The sequence below is a fragment of the Mobula birostris genome, chromosome 9 (assembly GCF_030028105.1).
Source record: "Mobula birostris isolate sMobBir1 chromosome 9, sMobBir1.hap1, whole genome shotgun sequence".
NCBI classification, from domain to species: domain Eukaryota; kingdom Metazoa; phylum Chordata; class Chondrichthyes; order Myliobatiformes; family Myliobatidae; genus Mobula; species Mobula birostris.
In genome coordinates, this window is record NC_092378.1 from 54,098,033 (window position 1) to 54,115,052 (window position 17,020).

The 17,020-nt window shown below is 44.9% G+C and overlaps 1 protein-coding gene and 1 long non-coding RNA gene across 14 annotated transcripts in view; one reads left to right on the forward strand and one right to left on the reverse strand.

Moving 5' to 3' along the window:
* Positions 1 to 602: 602 nt before the first annotated feature.
* Positions 603 to 13,706, reverse strand: LOC140202768 (uncharacterized). 2 transcript variants are annotated; one of them, XR_011887184.1, is made up of 4 exons: positions 13,550 to 13,706; positions 12,095 to 12,229; positions 11,072 to 11,778; positions 603 to 730 (listed from the first exon to the last, which is right to left on the reverse strand). It is a non-coding gene; the product is annotated as an uncharacterized lncRNA (long non-coding RNA). The 2 variants fall into 2 exon arrangements; XR_011887183.1 differs by lacking the exon at positions 603 to 730 and having other exon boundaries at positions 10,005 to 11,778.
* A 17-nt stretch (positions 13,707 to 13,723) lies between these two features.
* LOC140202766 (protein-methionine sulfoxide oxidase mical3a-like) overlaps positions 13,724 to 17,020 on the forward strand; it is a 311,216-nt gene continuing 307,919 nt past the window's right edge. For 10 of the 12 annotated variants that reach the window (XM_072268078.1, XM_072268077.1, XM_072268082.1 and 7 more), the window contains exon 1: positions 13,724 to 13,935. The gene's annotated coding sequence lies outside the window, so the exon portion shown is untranslated. The remainder of the gene's footprint in view (positions 13,936 to 17,020) is intronic. The other 2 variants (XM_072268087.1, XM_072268088.1) reach the window with 1 other exon arrangement.

Sequence of the window (17,020 nt, forward strand, 5' to 3'; positions counted from 1 at the left end):
CGGCCCTGGTCTATTATACCTGATGCCTGTGAAGACATTCTATGCCCTGTCACAGAAAACCAGGATTGGTTTGATGAGCATGACTGTGAGGTGCATTGAAGGCAGGAGGCAGACAAACACACACATGCACCTGTATTGCATTGTACATGCATACACCGCACACAAACACTATGTCATACTTGTGCATATTCTCACTGCATAAACACTACACTGGCACACTCACCCTCCCTGCACATACATTACACACGCAGGACGGCACAGTAGCGTAGTGGTTAGCGTAATGCTTTATAACAACAGCGATCGGGATTTAATTCCCACTGCTGTCGGTAAGGAGTTTGTACGGCTCTGCCTGTGACCACACAGGTTTCCCCCACGTGCTCCGGTTTCCTCCCATATACATTCCAAAGATGAATGGGTTAGTAAGTGTTGCCATGCTATGTTGGCACTGGAAGCATGGCAACACTTGCAGATTGCACCAGCACATCCTCAGAACCAAGTTGGTCATTGACTCACTGTATGTTTTAATGCCCCTTCAGACCCAACAAGCCCACACTACCCAATTTACACCCATGTGACTTATTAACCTACTAACTTACCTGCTTTTAAGCGGGCCGGTGGTGTAGTGGCATTCGCACCGGACTTTGAGGTGTGTGGTCCTGGGTTCGAATCCAGCCAGATCCCTGCATGCTTTCCATCAGTGCTGGGTTGAACGTTGAGGTAGCAACTCGACCTTGTGAAAAAACAGATAAAAATGCTAAAGGAAGGCAAGGTTGTCACCCAATGTGCGGAAAGGAACAACACCAATGTATTCTATATTGCGTCTTTGGAATGTGAGAGCAAACAGGGACAATGTGCAAACTCCTTAAGACATTGGTAGGAACTGAACCCGATTGCTAGTGCTATAGAGTGAAGTGCTAACTGCCATGCTATCACACTGCCCCTGTATAGTAATTCTGGTTAATCGGGACACATCGGGACCAGCACATTTTGGCCCAATTAAGCAGCATACCCAACTTACTGAAGTTTCATGGAAACAGCTAGGAAGATATTAAGAAAGTCAAACTACCATTTAACTGAGTAACAAATTTTGTATTTAAATGAAATTCAGAACAAATTAGAACACCACCACTCCTGCTACAGCACTATAAAACTGTGTATTAGCTCCTAGTAATTATCAATGGAGGAATTCATCCAGTGTATGCTGCCGTGCTCTTTTGATTTGACTGTAAATGAACAAAATCAGCACAGACACCTAGAGCAGATAATGAACTGACTTCATACAATGCTTTTGACGATTGCATCCTCCAAATCTTCGTTTTCATTATAACATTCAAGATAATTGTTGTTACTTTCAAATTCTTCGTAGTTCCTAAATTGTTGAAGTAGTGAAATCGTTGCATTTTCACTCCTGTCTATTCCTTGCATCTCCAAGCCTGAATGATTGAGCAAAACAGTTCTGAATTGTCTTACTGTTTATTTCTCACCAACTATCAGTGACAAAAATCATACCTCTTTGAACTTAAACACATGCAAGTGACGCTATTTAAAAACTGTTCACTTTAAGCACGCTGTAATGTAATGACTGGGGCTAGTTAGAAACTGTTTGCCAACAGTCTCCTGTCCCAATTAAGTGGCAGAGTGTCCCAAATAAATGAAGGGAATCCCGGCTATTTTCTTAACTCCATCCCTCCCCCTCCTGTCTTCTCCTATCATTTCGGATCTCCTCCTGCCCCTCCCACTTTCAAATCTCTGACTATCTCTTCTTTCAGTTAGTCCTGACGAAGGGTCTCGGCCCAAAACGTCGACTGTACCTCTTCCTAGAGATGCTGCCTGGCCTGCCGCGTTCACCAGCAACTTTGATGTGTGTTGCTTGAAATTCCAGCATCTGCAGATTTCCTCATGTTTTGCGGCTATTTTCTCAATTAGTTTCTGTTCTTTAAGAGCTGTCGCGCGCGCACACACACACACACACACACACACACACACACACACACACAAGCTATACACAACACAAAAATGCTAATTTGAGCATGTACACCACACATGACCTGAACTACACATTACACGTATGTACAAGCCGACATCAGAAATCACATGCCAAATGCATACAAAAAGCACAAAATGCTGTACAGTTCAATTCTGATGCTACATGTTCAAACACATGTATAACACACAAGCATACACGTGCATACATGGTGGTGGACACATCTAAGTACAAGCACACACGCTCACATACAGAATACCAGGGAAACTAAAGCCATAAACCTACAGCAGAGGATTCCATCAGCTCTGTGCCTGCTTGGAGTCAAACAATGTAGTCATGCCATCTCCCCCGGGTATCTCTATCTTCAAGTAACTACTCGTCTCCACGACCCTCAGATACGGATTATACAGTCCCCACACTGAAAAAAGAATCCTGCTGAATCCACATCTCTGCCATGTTTAGCCTGTGCCCTCTACTTCGTATCCCCTCTCTACCCTTTCCAGATTGATGAGGACTTTCTGCCATCCTGGGTGCAAGAATGACAATCCCAAACCCTCTAATCCGTGCTCAGAACTTGCCCCTCATCCCTGAACCCACGCTGGACTCTCCTTGGCATTTTCACAACCTCCCTAATGGGTGCGGACCACACCTGAAACAAACGTTTTAGCAGTTTCGATACAGGGTCAGCAAAACCTCATCCACTTGTACACTTTTGGTTGTTATTCGGTAAATCCATGTGCCTTCTCAGCCTTCAAAGATTCAGTCACAGCTCCCTCTGGCCTGCACTTTGTTTCAAACCACCATTTTATCTGTATCATCTCCCCTGATTCTTTCTGCTGAGGCTTATCACTTCTCATTTGTCTGAATTAAATTCCATACGCCACGTGCACTCTCATTCAAATAACCTCATCTTTGCCTCCTTCCACCCTATTGCTCCTTTCCTAACTCTTCACCCTCTTCCTCAGTTGAGCAAAGATTACTCCACACTTTATGGTGAATGTGAACTGCGTCATTACTGCTTGCCTTTACCAAAAGATGGCTCCCAAGACAGGTAAGTTCTCTGTGCTCTGCAGGTTCTGGCTGTGGAATGTTCTGACTGGGTGGCAGTGTGGTGACCAGGGGCATGGACCTTGCTAGGCTAACAGTGAGAGGGGCCCTCTTGGCCCGAGCACCACTCCCACTGTGTGTCGCCCGTGGATAACTGTCATGGGGGGGAGACATTAGCACACCTCTTTGAAGACTGTGGGTTTCAGAAGAGGGTGTGGAGAGAGATGCAAGGGCCTGTGTTGTGGTTCATTCCAAGCAGCTGCGTGACAAAAGGACTGTCTGACGTACGGACTGTCCCCAGCAAGACACACGAAGACGGACATCAAGTGGTGCTGGCAGATCATCAACTCAGTGAAAGATGGCCTTTGAATTGCCCGAAAGTTACCGGTCTACCTGGACGTCGAGCTGTCCATGGAGGAATGCAACTGACTGGCAGATTCCAGGCTGCAGGAGTATGTGCTGAGGGATGCAGCCCCTCAAGGGCTACAGTGTAGGGTTCTTTTGCTACTGGAGAGGGAGGGACTGGGCTGTAGCAGTGTACCTACCACCCCAGGGGGCCACATGAGTGACAATAGTTCTATTAATGTATAGAACAATATGGAAAGCATTGAGTATGAATGTAAAGAATGAGAAAGTGATTCTTATAAGTATTTTTTATGAATAAAGTTTATTTTGATTAAAAAAAGCAGAGGCAGGGATCTCAAACCACAACACCCAAAAACACTTACGTCTGCAGGAAGGTTTGATGGATCGACTAAACTATATCTTGGCAGGGAGAATGGGAACACCACATTTTCATAATCAGAATCAGGTTTATTGTCACTGAATTAATCATGAAAATTGTTGTTTTGTGGCAGCAGTATAGTGCAGGGCATAAAAAAATCACAAAAGTTACAATAAAAATAAATAAATAATGCAAAAGCCGACTAGTGAGGTAGTGTTCATGGGCCATTCAGAAATCTGATAGGTGAGGGGAAGAAGCTGCTCCTAAAACATTGAATGTGGGTTTTTATGCTCCTGTCCATCCTCCCTCATTGGAATAATGAGAAGAGCACATACCTTGGAGGATGAAGGTCCTTAATGATGAATGCTGCCTTCTTGAGGCACCAACTTTGGAAGATTCTGAGATGATGGGGAGGCTTGTGCCCCTGATGGAGGTGGCTAAGTCCACAACCCTCTGAAGCCTTTCTCAATCCTGTTGAAACTTGGTTGAGTAATCTATCCTAATCTAAATGGTCTCGGAACCTGGCAAAACAAGTTTGAAAGGCAAAAGGAAACAAAGATGGAAGGAAGCGAAGAGAAGTTTGCAGATGGTGCCTACTTTACTCTAAGAAGCCTGGAGAATAAACACAATGAACTGAAAACATACAGGCTGACATAGCAGTTACTACAGAGGCCTTGCTGTATTGCTAGATCCTGCTCAAAACAAATGATCAATTTGCTAACCTTATCAACAGTGATGATGAGCCAGGGTACAGAGAGGAGATAGAGCAGTTTGTAGAATGGTGTGAGCACAACAACTTGAGTCTCAACATGGACAAGACTAAAGGGATGATTGTAGTTTTCAGGAAGATGGAGGATGACCAGTGCTCACTGCACAGAAACGGCTCTTCTATGGAGTGAGTTAGGAGCACCAAGTTTCTGGGAGTACACGCAATGGGCGATGTCACCTGGTCCCTCAACACCACTTTAGTCAAGAAAGCCCAGCAGTGTCTCCACTTCCCGAGGAGATTGTGGCAAGCGAGGCTCCTGCCCTACCATTCTAACCAATTTTTACAGGAGCACCACTAAGAGTGTCCTGACCAGCCACATCGCCATGTGGTATGGGAATTGCAAGGCATCTGACTGCAAGACCCTACAAAGGATTGCGAAGACTGCTGAGAGGATCATCAGGGTCTTCCTTCCACCTGTCAGAGATATTTAACAGGAGCGCTGCATACACAAGGCCCTTGGCATTGTCAATGATCCCTCCCATCCATCCAACAATCTCTTTGACGCCCCCCCCCCACAAACCCTCCACCATCAGGCAAGAGGTACTGCAGCATTAGAACAATGACTGCGAGGATGGAGAAAAACTTGTTTCCCCAGGCCATGAGACTACAGAACTCTCTGCCACCACCCAGGTCTCATCACGTATGAAGCACTGGTAGTGTTACACTGTTTACTTTTTAACTTATGTCATAAATGCACCTTATGCTAAATGTAAATCTACTGGAATGTATTTTATTAGTTATTAATTTACTTGTGATATTACTTAATATGTTTTGTGTGAGTTATATGTACTGTATTACGCACCTTGGTCGAGAGGAATATTGTTTCATTTGGCTGTACACAAGTATATGGTTGAATGACAATAAACTTGAACTCGGCTGCGATGGACGAGGAGTAAAAGGTGAAAGCTTGGAGGCAGTATTGATTATGGAAATATGGACACTGATCAACAAGTGAGGCAATAGGGGTTGAATTGAGGATTGATGGAGAGGAAATCACAATAGTGAAAGTGAAAGAGAGAACATGGAAGAGTACAGCAAAGGAACAGGCCATTCAGCCCATCATGACTGTGCTAACCACAATGCCCATTTCAACTAACCCCTCCTACCTACCCGTGGACTGTATCCCTCCACCCTCTGCCTGTTCATGTGCCTATTTAAATGCCTTCTTAAACATTGCTGTCCTTTAAGATGATGCAGACCATGGGGAAGAGGCTTCCTATTAGGAAGTGTGAGAATGGTGAGAATGAATATGGATGACTGAGTGCTAAATGCCAAATGCTTCTCTGCAGCCTCTTACATTTTGTGCAATTTTTAAAATTGGACTTTAATGTAAACATCACGATTAAGATTTTTGTTGATGCTACTGAGCATTCTAACTGGCTGCAACATTACCTGGTATTGGAGGGGGAGGGGTGGAGCTACTGCACATGATTGAAATAAGCTGTAGGGAGTTGTAAACCTAGTCAGTTCCATCATAGGCACTAGCCTCTGTAGGATCCAGGACGTCTTCCAGGAGTGACACCTCAAAAAGGCAGCACTGTGGAGGATTTCTTAGTCTCGTGGGATAATGTCCTTCCTGACAAGGGGGCTTATTCTGTTTGGCAGATGAGACTTGTGGCTGTGAAACCACCTCAGGTTCTGGGGCTCCTCCAGTTGTAGGAGTTGACTCTGGAACAGCAGAGGTTCTGAAACCTCCAATCACCTTCTTCTGGAGGTGTTGGCATCCCAAACAGTGTATAGTAAGCTGCTTGATCTGCTGATCTATCCCAGGCCACCAGACAAAGCTTTGTGCTAATGCTTTCATTTTGACCTCTCCTGGATGACCAGCATGTAGCTCCCCCAACATTTCAGCTCTCAGCTTGGATGGCACAACAACTCTCAATCCCCACCTAAGGCAACTTCCATCAAGGGCAAGTTCATCCCGGTGTTGGTCAAAAGGAGAAACTGGAATTTCTGCTGCACGTTCCAGCCATTTCAGGTTGCTATGTAGACATGAGACAGTGTGGGTTTCTCTTTGGCTCATCTCAGCTGTAATAGGGAGACTTCTGATTTGCATTAGGGAGAATACGTCAAGAGGAAATTAGTAAATGTTTCAGTTATTTCCTTTTCAAAGGATAAATGGGACAATCCATCAGTATTTTCATGATTAGTTGTCCTTTTGAATTTGATCTTGTAACTGTGTCCTCCAAGGAAGAGAGCCAATCTCTGCATTCATCTTGCTGCTGTTGGTGAACACCTGTCTGTGGATTGAAAATGGACACTAGTGGTTGATGATTAGTAACAAGAGTAAACTCTCTCCCATACAAGTACTGGTTGAAGCGTTTTAGATGCCAAATGAGACTCAAAGTCTCTCTGTCAATCTGTGCATAATTTTTCCCTGCAGCAATAAAGGAACATGATGCAAAGGCTATGGGGTGTTCACTTCCATCACTCATAACATGTGACATGACTGCACCTATACCATAAGGCAAGCTTCACTGGATGATGTGAATTATAATGTATGAGTACAGTGTCTGACATCATGATTTCCTTTGGAAAGCCACCTCATACTGCTTTCTCCATTGTCATTTCTTTCTGATCTGAAATAATGAGTTCAAGGGGTGGAGCACAGTGGCCATGTTTGGCAAGAACCTGTTATAGTAATGGACAAAACCTAAAATGGTTTGCAACTGTGACACATCCTTTGGCCTTGAGGCATCCACCACTGAATGAATTTTCTCAGCACACTTGTGTAATTATTGTGTGTCAATGGTTTGACCACAGTAAGTGATGTTTGGTTTAAAGAATTCGCAGATGTTGCATCATGCTCTGAGCCCATAATCTTCTAATCTTCCTAACACTGTCTTGAGATTTTGGAGGTGTTCCTTGTCATCCTCACCGGTAACAATGGTGTCATCTAGGTAACACTGAGTGCCTGAGCAGCCTTGCAGCGCTTGATCTATAGCTTTCTGCCAGAGTGCAGGTACAGATGCAACTTCAAAAATAAACCTATTATCGTGATAAAGTCCTTTGTGAGTGTTTATCATGAGAAACACTTTGGACTCTTCTTCCATCTCCAACTGTTGGTGGCCTCACTTTGCTGAAGTGTTTTCCTCCGGGAAGGTTTGCAAAGATATCCTCTATCCTGTGCTGAGCAAATTGATCTACTTTCAGTATTCGATTAACAGTGACCTTAAGATCATCACAGATCCTGACAGATCCATCTTTCTTGACTTCTGGGACCACTAGTGTTGTTTATGGGCTTCTTGGAACCTTGGAAAGAATCCCTTCGGCCTCCATGTGACCTAACTCACCGGCTACTTTATCATGGATGGTATAAGGAACTGGATGGGCTTTATAAAACTTGGGTGTGGCATTTTCATTCATCACTATTTTACCCTTGAAATGTTTATTTTTTCCAATGCTATCCCTAAACACTGCTGTGGCATCATGCAGTACCTTTCTTAATTTGCTTTCAGTTGACTCTCTTGCAGGGTCCCAGTGGCCACACATTTTAATTCCAAATTCCATTCCCATTCTGATATGTCTATCCACGGCCTCCTCTACTGTAAAGATGAAGCCACACTCAGGTTGGAGGAACAACACCTTATATTCCGTCTGGGTAGCCTCCAACCTGATGGCATGAACATTGACTTCTCAAACTTCCGTTAATGCCCCACCTCCCACTTGTACAACATCCGTTATTTATTTATATACACAGATTCTTTTTCTCTCTCTCCTTTTTCTCCCTCTGTCCCTCTCACTACACCCCTTGCCCATCCTCTGGGTTCCCCCCCTCTTTTCTTTCTCCCTAGGCCTCCTGTCCCATGATCCTCTCATATCCCTTTTGCCAATCAACTGTCCAGCTCTTGGCTCCATCCCTCCCCCTCCTGTCTTCTCCTATCATTTTGGATCTCCCCCTCCCCTTCCCACTTTCAAATCTCTTACTAGCTCTTCTTTCAGTTTGTCCTGACGAAGGGTCTCGGCCCGAAACGTTGACCGTACCTCTTCCTAGAGATGCTGCCTGGTCTGCTGCGTTCACCAGCAACTTTGATGTGTGTTGCTTGAATTTCCAGCATCTGCAGTTTTCCTCGTGTTTGCTATTGCAGGGGATGTGGCATGCAAATGATAAATGGATCTCCAGTGAAGTTGTAGTTTGCTCAGTGCTGGCCCTTCTGTTTTCACCACATACAAACCAATGTGGCTTGTTGGTTGTTGTATTTCACTATTACAAATGTCATTCCCACAGGAGTTATCTCTTTTCCAGTATAAGTTCTTTATTGGATATCTGCAAGCTTCAGTTCAGTGTCTGCTGTTCAAACTTATTTTGTGGAATGACAAACAGTCAAATCAGTGTCCAATTCTATTTTCATTAATTTGTCATTCACATCTGGTATAGGCCATATTACTTGACTATTGTTAGTTTTTACAGTGTAATTCTTAAGGCTATCCGATCCTGAGTCACTCTCATCATTACAGATTTTTCATCAACAGCATATAGAATAGTGCTCTTTTTGAAACTGCAACTTGACTTTTTATTTTTTTCTCTCTCCTATTTTTGTTCACCAGTCATGCTTTATATGTGTCCTACTTTGTTGCATTTTTTTGCAAGTCTCTCTTTTAAATCTACGTTTGTCTGGTGTATGTGAGCCCCTGCCACAACAGTAACACAATTTGTTCAGCCAGGCAGGTTTCTATTCAGACATTTCAATTTTGTTCACATTCACTTTCATTGCTGACTAAAGTCAAGTCAAATCGCTTCTATTGTCACTTCAACCTTAACTGCTGGTACAGTACACAATAAAAACGAGACAATGTTCCTCCAGGACCATGGTGCTACATGAAACAACACAAAACTACACTAAACTACCTGAAACAACACAAAACTACATTAGACTTCAGACCTACATGGGACTACATAAAGCGCACAAAACAGTGCAAGACAGTACAATAATTAGTAAACAAGACAATAGGCACAGTAAAGGACAAATTACAATATAATAATAAATGATGTAAATGTAAATGTAAACAACGTGAACAATGTTTTAGCAGGAATTGAGAAAGAAATGAGCAAAAATTGCAAAGGGAGTGGAGTGGTGTTCATTTGAGTGTGTGTGTGTGTGTGTGTGTGCGTGCGTGTAGGTAGGTTGGTGTCAGACTAGACTCTGGGAATTGAGGAGTCTAATGGCTTGGGGGAAGAAACTGTTGCACAATCTGGTCGTGAGAGCCCGAATGGCAGGAGGGAGAAGAGTTTGTATGAGGGGTGCGTCGGGTCCTTCACAATGGTATTAGCTTTGCGGATACAGTGTGTGATGTAAATGTCTGTAATGGCGGGAAGAGAGACCCCTATGATCCCTTCAGCTGACTTCACTATCCGCTGCAGGGTCTTGTGATCCAAGATGGTGCAATTTCCGAACCAGGCAGTAATGCAGCTGCTCAGGATACTCTCAATACAACCTCTGTAGAATGTGGTGAGGATGGGCATCTCTGGCTGCTCTTTCCATTGATACAGCAATTTCAACTGCTCTTTTATATGTGAGTTGTACTTCAGTTAGGAGCCGTTTTTGAATGTTTGCTTGTAAGATGCAACTAACTAAACAACCTCTCAGTGCATCATTAAGTCCATTACTGGACTGACAATGCTAGGATAATTTCTTTAGTTCAGCCACGTTAGTTGAAATGGACGCCCCTACCTTTTGATTCTGCTTATTAAACCTAAAGCGTTTTGTAATAAACAATGATTTGGGTTCTAAAGGTTACGACATTATGTTTAACATATCAACAAAGTTCATTTTGGCTGGTTTGTTTGGAGCAGTTAAACTTCTAAGCAAACTAGCATTCGTTTTCATTGGCTATTCAATTTGCTTTAAAATATCACTCAGTTCATTCAGTATACATTCCTCAGTTACCTGTTGTGCAATCAAATGTATCAATCTTTCCGATGTATCCAGCCATTTCTGCTTTTTATTTAATTATTTGATTATCATTTGGTACTCACCTTTTATCCCCTTCCAAAGATAAAACTGTGCTGTGCTTTATAAAAACTCAAACACTTTTTTCTCCCTTTGAAGAAAAATGTGCCACACTTCAACAGGTAGGTAGTTGTCTCCGGTTCATTTTAAAGCTACCTCATCACCACTGTTATGTTTTGTAATTCCAGAAGCTAATCAAAGGAAAAACACTGGAGCCCTAGAAAGTGTGTCTACTTCATTTTACCTTAGTGAGGCACTCACATATGACGTGATTGTGTAATGTCTTATGCCACGTGTGTACATCTTACTTATAACCTGTAATCAATTATGTAAACAAAGAAAGCTTAATCAAACAATATATTTACAATATTACTCAAATGTTACTGAAATCTTAAATACACAACAGTATCCATACTGTTTGTAGGATTTTCTGTTCATGGGCATTGGTGTTTTCATACCAGACCATAATGCAACCAGTCAATACTCTCCACCACACATCTATAGAAGTTTGTAAAAGTTTTAGATATCATGTTGAATCTTCACAAACTTCTAAGGAAATAGAGGCGATGCTGTGCTTTCTTTGTAATTGTACTTACATGTTGAGCTCAGGACAGATCCTCTGAAATGATGACTTAGTTGCTGACCCTTTCCACCTCTGATCCCCTGATGAGGACTGGCTCATGGACTTACGATTTCCTCCTCCTGAAGTCAATAATCAGCTCCTTGGTGTTGCTGACATTGAGTGAGAAGTTGTTGTAGTAGCACAACTCAGGAAGATTTTCAATCTCCCCATATACTGATTCATCACCGCCTTTGATTCGGTCAATGCCAATGGTGTCGTCAGCAAACTTAAATATGGCACTGGAGCTGTGCTTAACCTCACTGTCATAAGTTTAAAGTGAATAGAGCAGAGAGCTAAGCACACAGCCTTGTGGTGCACCTGTGCTGATGGAGATTGCGGAGAAGATGTATTTGCCAATCTGAACTGAACTGGGATCTGCAAATGAGGAAATCAAGGATCCAATTGCACAAGGAGATCTTGAGGTCAAGGGCTTGAAGCTTATTGTTGAGTTTTAAGGGGATGATAGCATTGAATGCTGAGCTGTAGTTGATAAAGAGCATCCTGATGATGCAGCTGTGCTGTCCAGATGCCCCAGGGCTGAGTGAAGAGCCAGTGAGATGACATCTGCTGTGGACACGCTGTGCTGGTAGGTAAAAATTTGAGCGGATCCAGGTCACTTCTCAGGAGTTGTTATGTTTCATCACCAGCAGTCCGAGTTACAGTCGGGAGCCTTCATCAGGACTGGAAAGCAAGGGAGAAGAAACCAAAATGAGAAAGTGGATGGAGGGCAAGAAGTACAAGGTGATAAGATGATACTAGGTGAGGTGCATGTGGGTGGGGGGGGAGATGAAGTGAGAAGCTGGGAGGGGGTAAGTGGAAGAAGTAACGGGCTGAAGAAGAAGGAATCTGACAGGAGAGGAGACTGGGTTGTGGAAGAAAAGGAAGGATGTGAGGAACCAGAGGGAGGTGATGGGCAGGTGAGGAGAGAAGAGATGAGTGGAGAATCAGAATGGGGAATGGACAAAGGGGGAAGGAGGGAGGGCAGAGTAGTAATTACCAGGAGTTGGAGAAATTGATGTCCGTGGCTACTCAGGTGGAACATAAGGTGTTGCTCCTTCAGCCTGAGCGTGGCCTCAGTGTGGCAGTAAAGGAAGCCGTGGGCAGACATGTCAGAATGAGTGTGTTTATTGAGCTGGGAGGAGAGATTTATAGACTGGTTAAACCAGGGATGTTGGGGACAAATGGAATTTGATCAGTCGAGGTGAGGGGATGCCTTCAGGGAAGAGAAACATGAAACACAAGGGACCAATCCCAAGAATTGTAGAGCAACATGTCCAAAACCCCTGCTGGCAGCAGAATAGATGGACAAGGTGGCCACCAGGACACATAGGATACTAGTCTTTATTGGCAGAGGTGACATACTAGACCACATTGAATGTGTGCACAACAGAGGGGTGGCTACAGCCAGAGCACTGGGCACACCTCTGGTCACCAGCCGAAGATGGCTGTAGAGGGAACACGGGAAAATTACCAGGACATTGATAATTTACAGAACTGGGCTCTTTTCTTATGAGGAAATTAGATTAATAAATATGTATTAATAATTAATATGTATTTAATTATAAATGGATAAGAAAGGTGAAGTTTATGTCTAAGAGAGAGAGGAGACTGTAACTGGGGAGGTTGTAGTTAATAGGGAGATAAGTTAGAGAGGCAATGGGGAATTTGCTTTCACTGAATGAGTTTGGATGGACAAGACTGGATGGGAAGGCAATCAGACACCATCACTGCAATTAAAGTGTCCAAATGACCAGATAATGCAATGCACCAAAAACTGGGAATGGGGAGGTCGAATTTAATTTGCTAGCCTGGACATATAGGGATGAATGGTTCATTCTGTGGTGTACATCTTTATGATACTATGGATTGATTTACAAATAGACACACTCAATCATGAACACCGTATTCAACAGTCATACACATGCTCACACTCGGGTACTTAAACACAAATAAGAAGAGGCACAGATTAACATACATGCACACAAAATGTACACATATTAGCACATATATCACACATTCCCTCATGCATGCACACACTAAACCTATCACTCACACCATCACACAAACCATTAACACACACAAATTATCACACACACCAACACACACACACAAAATTTCACACACAGCAACACACCAATACAAACTACTACACATACCCTATCACAGCAACACTCACACAAATTATCAGACACATATCAACACATTATTATGCACATAACTATCACACAAATTTGAGACACATCAAACCACACAAAATATTGCACACTAACACACAAAATATCAGACACACACTATCCCACAAAATATCACGTATGTAAAATATCACACACGCTATTGCACACACAAAATATCAGCTACACACATCACACAAACAACATATCAGACACACACTATCACATACAAAATATCAGGCGCAAAATGTAAACTATCTCACAAAATATCTGATACGCACCATCACAGATAAACTATCAGGCACACGCACTACCAAGCATATTTTTGATCATCCTCCCCCCACCAGACACACAACACATACACACCGATGCTTGAACATGCAAACATACGCGCCCTCCCTCACGTCCACACAGACACACTCGGGATGAGGGAGCGGGATGGTGGCGGCCGGCAGAGGGGAGCGGACCCAGGGGCGGGGCCGGATGGGCCTCCTTCCCCTGACCTTGCGGCCGTACGGTGGGAGGCGCCGAGAGAGCGGGGAGGGAAGGGAGGGAAGCCCGGCCGGCTGGTTAATGTCGTGAGCGGGAGGTTCCTGACAGGCCGCCGGCTTCTCACGGCCCCCAAATCGCGACAGGACGGATGGTCCGCCGAGCGAAAGGGCGGAGGGTGAGTACCTGGGTGCCGGGGACAGGGGGACAGGGGGACAGGGGCGGTGAGTGTGCGCCAGGTGCTCCGAGTGTGCTCGGTGTCTGCGCCCTGCGGGAGGGTGCCTATTGTGAGTGAGTGTGTACTGATTGTGCCCGCAGTCAGTGAGTCTGTGAGGGTGCGTGTGCTCTGAGAGAGTGTGCACCGTGCGCGCTGCACGTGTTTGCGCTGTTGTGCACCGAGTGTGCAATAAGTTGTGCACACACACTGAGAGACTTGAGAGTGAGTGGTGTGTGTGCACGATGGCCAGAGTGCCCAACAGCAAGCGAGCCTCCCGGACAGGAACTGTGGTTCCAGGCAGCCCTTGGACAGAGCCAGTGCCCGTGCCCGGGTAGGTTGGCGAGGGCTCCTACCTGAGTGGAGTCCTGGGTGAGGGGCTGCGGGCATCTGCCGCTGGGCCACCGAGCGTAGGGAGGGTCTGCAGCCTGTCCTAGGCTGGCAGCCAGAGGCTGTGAGTTGTTCCTTGGCTGCTGTCTGCGGACAGTACCGGCGCCAGAACTATACGGTACAGAAACAGGCCCCTCTGCTCAATTCGTCCATGCAGACTCTCCTGCCTCTCTCTGTATCCTGTGGTTGAGATGAATCGTCTGCTGTGTGTGTGTGTTGGGAGTCCGATTTTGAGGGAGCATCAGACTCGATTTTGAGGGAGACATCCGAGCCAGATTTAGCTGAAATTCTGCTGTTGGGCCTGTGCCTCGGTTGTGTGTTTTTGTAAATGCTTTCCTGCTGACTCTGGAAGGAGGCATCTGATTCATTCCATTCTCTCCCAGAGGAGAGTGGGGCCTAGGATCTGTGAGCTGTCTGAGGGGAATGTTGTGTTCAGAGTAACTGGCCTGTGAGCTGTCCGGAGCCTTTGATGTGATTAAATCAGCAAATCTTTACTGTTGGTCTAATTCCACTGGCCACAGAGCTGTTGGACTGGCCATGGTATGGTCTGTGCTGTAGATCGCAGTTTGTTTTTACCTGTGTTATGAGCAGAGGACGGCTGTGCAGTTGCTGCCCCAGTGACTTACGCTGATGGTTTCAATCCATCACAGGAGACAGAGAGTGAGGGAAGGCTGGGTCTGCCTTAGGCTCTGACTGCATCCAAATGTTTTCCCACCGAGCCAGAGAATTGTGGCTGAGGTGGAAATCTGTAACCTGTGGTCCCAAAGTCCTCCTGGCCTTTGTGTGAAGCCTGGTTTTGGGAAGGGAGTGGTGAGGGAAACATGTGGTTCCTCACCCTGTTTGCCCCTGAAAGTCACTGAGCCTGATGGATGGTGAGTGAGAAAGGAGACATCTATACAGATCTTGGTCTGTTATGGGTCCCTGTTCTATCTCTTTCCTGTACCTCTCCCAATTCTAAACTTTTACCAGTTTGTTCTTTCTCTCTGTTAGCAAGTGCCTCACACTGATATATAATCCTATCATTATATTATTCAGTCAGTGGGTTCCAGAGTTCCAGCTCCCTCTTTTGAGATTTCTGATGCCTCCACTCTTTTGGAAAGTGGGAGCCACACAAAACTGCCCATGCCCAATACACATCGTGTGGAGCTGTGGATACTGCAGCTTCCACCCGAACCACTTCCTCTCTCGTCCTTTCATTTTTAAGGCGCATTTTACCTTCTAAACCCAGGATAATCCAGGCCTCCACTTCCTCCTGATTCAAAGCCATTGGGCCCGCTGTGGCCGAATCTCAGCTGGCTCCCCTCCAGGGTGAGGTGCCCTTCTTGGGCCTCGTCCCTGGGATAGTAGTAGTGCTTCAGGTGATCCAAACATGGGCAAGGCCCTGTTGTTTCCCCCTGTAATCTAGCCTGGCTTCTCTATCCCACCATCTCCTCCCCTCCCAGCCTGACCCAAGAACTCCCTGCTCTTTCAGTTCTACATATTAACTGCCCCAACTATAATATATAATATTATGTTTGTTACTATATATAGTAACCAACAGAATACTATATATAGTATACATACATAGTATACATATAATTATATAATGCTTACAATATAAACGTATATTAGATGCCTGGAGTACTGCTTGCAGTTACGTGAGGGAAGTTATACTGGTTTTGGAGATGCAGAGGAGTGCAGAGGAGGTTCACCAGGCTGAGTCTAGAGAGGATAGGGTTAGTGTAAGAGAAGAGGTTGAGTCACCTGGGACCTTACTGGAATTTAGAAAAATGAGAGGGGAAAAATGAAGAACACATAACATTATGAAATGGATAGATAAGAGAGAGGCAGGGAAGTTGTTTCCTCTGGTAAGTGAAACTAGAAGTAGAGGACGTATCCTGGGGACACGAGAGTAGATTTAGGATGGAGATGATTGCCATCTTCTTGCGTCCTGCTGGTGATGGTTGGCTCTGTAGGTGGCTGGCAGGCAGAGTGCAGTGGTGTTCGTACAGACAGTCCGAGAGTGCTGCACACAGCGTTGGCGACTGCTTCTAATGCACTGCCCTGCACTGGGACTTTTAACGATCTGGGTCTGAGTGATGCCTCAGTCTGACTCGGGGCGAGAGAGCGTGAAATGGCTGTAATCAGCCTGGTCATAAAAATACTCTTGGCATCATCTGCTGTCGTCTCAATGGCTGCCTAATTGATGGGTCAGGGATGCTGGCAGTTAGTAGAGGGAGCTTGCTGGGCTGTGGTGCTCCTGAAGCAAACCAGGGTCCACAGTTTACAGTGCCACGGTCTGCTGGACAATAAGAAATGTTCTTTAACAGGTAGAAGGGCTGTGGAATACCCAAGGGAGCTTGGAGTGTAGACAAACCCAGGAGGGGCATTTGAAAGCATGAATAAGGAAGTGAGCTGGAGTCTGACTGTAAGACCCAAGAGCAGAATTAGACCATTTCAGCCCATCAAATTTGCTTTGCCATTCAATCATGCCTGATTTATTTGAGTGAGGAGGTTAAGAAATAACGTGGCCTTGGAGGGATTGGCTTTATTGTCAAGGTATTTGACAGAGTACCAGATATTTGGCTTTATAATGCATTGGTCAGACCACACTTGGAGTACAGGTCGACCTTCACTAATCCAACTACCTGTAATCCGGTTCCTTCGATAATCCGCACTG